The sequence below is a fragment of the Loxodonta africana genome, chromosome 17, assembly GCF_030014295.1.
Source record: "Loxodonta africana isolate mLoxAfr1 chromosome 17, mLoxAfr1.hap2, whole genome shotgun sequence".
NCBI lineage: Eukaryota > Metazoa > Chordata > Mammalia > Proboscidea > Elephantidae > Loxodonta > Loxodonta africana.
Genome location: NC_087358.1, coordinates 14,635,083 through 14,640,837, shown reverse-complemented (window position 1 = coordinate 14,640,837; position 5,755 = coordinate 14,635,083).

Genomic DNA, 5,755 nt, shown 5'->3' with positions numbered 1-5,755 from the left:
AGGAAATAAGGCTCTGATGTCAAATTTTGGGCCCTGTGGAACCTGCCTAACTTAGAGAGCTGTTATACAGAAAGACCTAGCAACTGCAACTATGGGTGATTCTCACCAGGCTGGAGTCACCAGTGCAGCCACCTTGTAATGCTTACTTACCCTGTTTAAGAAACCCGAGCTTCTTTCACTGCAATGCCATGTGGGTGTCATGGTAAGACTGTTTATCAAAAGTGACATCACATGGCAGTGACAGCTAAATTGGAAAAAAAAAAGAATTTTTTGACCTTGGCCTAGGATGACTGATGGGTTTTCCAGATATATATATACACACACATATATATACATATATATACACACACACACCAAAAAAATCAAACCCGTTGTCATTGAGTCATTCCGACTAATAGCAACCTTATAGCAGCTTTATATATATAACATTCCACTGCTATTCATAAAGTTTTCACCAGCCACCTTTTTTCAGAAGTACACTGACAGGTCCTTCTTCCTAGTCTGTGTTAGTCTGGAAGCTCCGCTGAAACATGTTCATCAAGAGTGACCCTGCTGGTATATACCAGTGGCAAAGCTTCAAGTATCACAGCAACATCCAAGGCACCAGAGTACAACAAACTGACAGAGCCATGGTGGAAAACCTTATGAATAGCAGCAGAACATTGTCTGACATAGTGGTGGAAGATGAGACCCTCAGGTCAGAAGACACTCAAAATACGACTGGGGAAGAGCTGCTTCTTCAAAGATGTCAAAAATGAAATGCAATGCACAAAGATTGATATTCTAGGCATCAGAGAGCTGAAATGAACTGGTATTGACCATTATGAGTCAGACAATCATGAGGTATACTATGCTGGGAATGACAAACTGAAGAGGAGTGGTGTCAGGTTAATCATCAAGAACAACATTTCAAGATCTATCATGGAGTGCAATGCTGGCAGTGATGGGATAATATCCACACACCTAAAAGGAAAGCCAGTTAATACGATTATTATTCAAATGTATGCATCAACCACTAATGTCAAGAGATGAGAAAACTGAAGTTTTTACCAACTTCTGAAGTCTGAAATTGATCACATGCGATCAAGATACATTGATAATTACTGGTGGTTGGAAATAAAGAAGGATCAATAGTTGGAAAATATGGCTTTGGTGATAGAAACGTCAGAGATTGCATGGTAGAATTTTACAAGAACAATGGCTTGTTCATTGCAAACACCTTTTTTCAACAACATATCCATTGAGTAGATTCCAACTCATAGCGACCCTATATACACAGTGACTATACATGTGGACTTCACTGAATGGAAAACACAGGAATCAAATTGACTAAATCTGTGGAAAGAGATGATGGAGAAGCTCAATACCATTAATCAGACAGAACAAGGCCAGGTCCCAACTAAAGAACAGACCATCAGTTGCTCATATGCAAGTTCAACTTGAAGCTGAAGAAAATTTAAAAAAGTGCATGAGAGGCAAAGTACAACCTTGAGTACATCTCATTTGAATTTCGAGACCAACTCAAAAATAAATTTGATGCACTAAATGCTAATGACCAAAGACCAGAGGAAGCATGGGAAGACATCAAGCACATCATACATGAAGACAGCAAAAGGTCATTAAAAAGACAAGAAAGAAAGAAAAGACTAAAATGGATGTCAGAAGAGACTCTGAAACTTGCTCTTGAATGTAGGGTAGCTAAGCAAATGGAAGAAATGATGAAGTAAAAGAGCTGAACAGAAGATTTCAAAGGGCTGCTCAAGAAGACAAAATAGAGTATTATAATGACATGTGCAAAGACCTGGAGTTAGAAAACCAAAAGGGAAGAATATGCTCAGCATTTCTCAAGCTAAAAATTCAAACCTTGAGTTGCAATACTGAAGGATTCTACAGGGAAAATACTGAATGACACAGGAAGCATCAAAAGCAGATGGAAGGAATACACAGAGTCAGTGTACCAAAAAGAAACGGTCAATGTTCATTCATTGCAAGAAGCAGCATGTGATCAAGAACTGATGCTGTTTAAGGAAGAAATCCAAGCTGCGCTGGAGGCACTGATGAGAAATAATGCTCCAGGGATTGACAGAATACCAATCGAGACGTTTCAACAAACGGATGCAGTGCTGGAGGTGCTCACTTGTCTATGCCAAGAAATGTGGAAGACAGCTTCCTGGCCAACTGTCTGGAAGAGATCCATATTTGTGCCCATTTCAACGAAATGTGATATAACAGAATGCATAAATTATCCAACAATATCATTAATACTACAAGCAAGTAAAATTTTGCTGAAGATCATTCAAAAGCAGTTGCAGCAATACTTCAACAGAGAGCTGCCAGAAATTCAAGGTGGATTCAGAAAAGGACATGGAAAGAGGGGTACCACTGCAGATGTCAGAGGGATCTTGGCTGAAAGCAGAGAATACCATAAAGATGTTTACCTGTGTTTCAGTGACTAAACAAACGCATTCGACTGTGTGGATCATAACAAATTATGAATAACACTACAAAAGAACAGAAATTCCAGAACACACTTTCATTGTGTTCATGTGGAACTTGTATTTACATAGACTAAGAGGCAGTTGTTTGAACAGAGGAAGGGAATACTGTACAGCTTAAAATCAGGAAAGGTGTGCGTCAGAGTTGTATCCTTTCACCATACTTACTCAATCTGTATGCTGAGCAAATAATCTGAGAAGCTAGACTATATGAAGAAAAATGTGGCATCAGGGTTGATGGGAGACTCATTAACAACCTGTGATATGCAGATGACACATCCTTGCTTGCTGAAAGTAAAAAGGACTTACTGATGAAGATCAAAGACCACAGCCTTCAGTACGGACTATACCTCAACATAAGGAAAACAAAAATACTCACAACTGGACCAATAAACAACATCACGATAAACTGAGAAAAGATTGACACTGTCTGGGATTTGATTTTATGTGGATTCACAATCAACATCCACAGAACCAGAGGTCAGGAAATCAAACAACATATTGCATTAGGCAAATCTGCTGCAAAAGACCTCTTTAAAATGTTAAAAAAGCAAATATGTCACTTTAAGGACTAAGCTGAGCCTGGCCCAAACACTGGTATTTTCAATCACCTCATATGTATGCTAAAGATGGACAATGAATACAGAAGACCAAAGAAGAACTGATGCCTTTGAATTATGGTGTTGGTGAAGAATACTGAACATATCATGAACTGGCAGAGGAACGAACAAGTCTGTCTTGGAGAAATACAGCCAGAGTACTCCTTGGAAGTGATGATAGCGAGACTTCATCTCACGTACTTTGGACATGTTATCAGGAGGGACCAGTCCCTGGAGAAGGACATCATGTTTGGGCAGCAAAAAAGAGGATGACCCTAGACAAGATAGACTGACATGGTGGCTTCAACAATGGGCTCAAATATAACAATGATTGTTAGGATGGCACGGGACCAGGCAGTGTTTAGTTCTACAGTACACATGGTCACTATGAGTCAGAACCAACTGGATAACAACAACATACACATACATAATTTCATCTATTTTGTTATTGTTGTTGAGCAAAAACATACATCAGTTCAATAGCTTCTACATAGACCATTTAGTGTCACTGATTACATTTGAGTTGTGCAACCATTCCAACCCTCCTTTTCTGACTTGTTCCTCCCCCACTGACCTAAATTCTCTGATTCCTAAGAACAAGGGGATACTGATTGGTTTAAGGTCAGGAGAGGTGTGTGTCAGGATTGTATTCTTTCACCATATCTATTCAATCTGAATGCTGAGCAAATCATGTGAGAATCTAGACTATATGAACAAGAACAGGACATCAGGATTGGAGGAAGGCTCATTAACAACCTGCATTATGCAGATGACACAACCTTGCTTGCTGAAAGTGAAAAGGACTTGAAGCACTTACAAATGAAGATCAAAGACCACAGCCTTCAGTATGGTTTGCACCTCAACATAAAGAAAACAAAGATCCTCACAACTGGACTAATGAGCAACATCATGATAAATGGAGAAAAGACTGAAATTGTCAAGGGCTTCATTTTACTTGGATCCACAATCAACAGCCATGGAAGCAGCAGTCAAGAAATCAAAAGACGCATTGTATTGGGTAAATCTGCTGCAAAGGACCTCTTTAAAGGGTTGAAGAGCAAAGATGTTACCTTGAAGACTAAGGTGGGCCTGACCCAAGCCATGGTATTTTCAATCACATCATATGCATGTGAAAGCTGGACAATGAATAAGGAAGACGGAAGAAGAATTCACGCCTTTGAAATGTGGCATTGGTGAAGAATATTGAACATACCATGGACTGCCAAAGGAACAAACAAATCTGTTTTAGAAGTACAACCAGAATGCTCCTTAGAAGCAAGGATGGCGAGACTGCATCTTACATACTTTGGACATGTGGTCAGGAGGGATCCGTCCCTGGAGAAGGACATGATGGTTGGCAGAGTAAAGGGTCAGCGGAAAAGAGGAAGACCCTCAATGAGGTGGATTGACACAGTGGCTGCAACAATGAGCTCAAGCATAACAATGATTGTAAGGATGGAGAAAGGACCAGGGAGTGTTTCGTTCTGTTGTGCGCAGGGTCGCTATGAGTCAGAATTGACTCGACAGCACCAAATAACAACAACAAGGTTGCTATCTAATCTATGGAGTTGCTGTTGTCAATTTGATCCCATATAGATGGTTCTAAAGAGAGCATATCGCTCAAGGCAGGCCTTTTTTCTAGTTGAGCTAAACTATTGTTTGATTTTAAGAAGATTTCAGGAGATATTTTCGGTTTAAGGTTCAAGGAATATCTCAGGGCCATAGTTTCAGGTACTCCTCCAATTTTCATGGCTCCAGGAAGTTTGGAGCCATGAGAATCTGAAATGCTATTCTGCATTTTCTACTTTTTGATCAGGATTTTTCTACAGATTATTTGATTAAAATATTCAGTAGTGTTAGCCAGGCACCATCCCGTTCTCCTGGTCTCATGGCAAAGGAGGCAGTTGTTCATGGAGGCAATTATCCACACATTTCATATCCTTCTCCTATTCCTGACGCTCCTTCTTTCTCTGTTGTTCCAGGAAAATACAGACTATCTGTTGTGCCTTGGATGGCTGCTTGCAAGCTTTTAAGACCCCAGACACTATAGATTGAACTAGGAGGTAGATCAGAAGCACTAAACATGTTATCAGGCCATTTAACTGGGATCTCCCATGAAACCATGACCCTATGCCTCCAAATTAAGAAACCAAATCCCATGAGGTTTTTGGTTGCACATAAGCAGCCTCAGCAGCTACTCTTTTTATTTATTTATTGCCGTTTTAAGTATCTCTATCTCATAACTTTTGCCAATTCAACTTTTTACAGTTGTACAATTTATGGGCAGCAATTGCTAGAATCGGCTGTTCAACCCTACCCATAATCAACACAACATTTCCATAACAATTAACCCCCCATTTTCCCCTCTCTTCTGCCCCTGGTAACCACTAATAAACTTTATTATCTACACATTTGCCTTTTCTTGTCTTTTTATATATGTGAAGTCATACAATATTTGTCCTTTTGTGAATGACTTATTTCACTCAACATAATGTCTTCCAGCTCCATGCCATATCATAGCATGTATCAAGACTTCATTTCTCCTGCTGGCTGAGTAGCATTCTATTGTATGTACGTACCAAATTTTGTTTATCCATTCATCTGTTGATGGGTGTTTAGGTTGTTCTCACCTTTTGGCTACTGTGAATAATGCTACAGTGA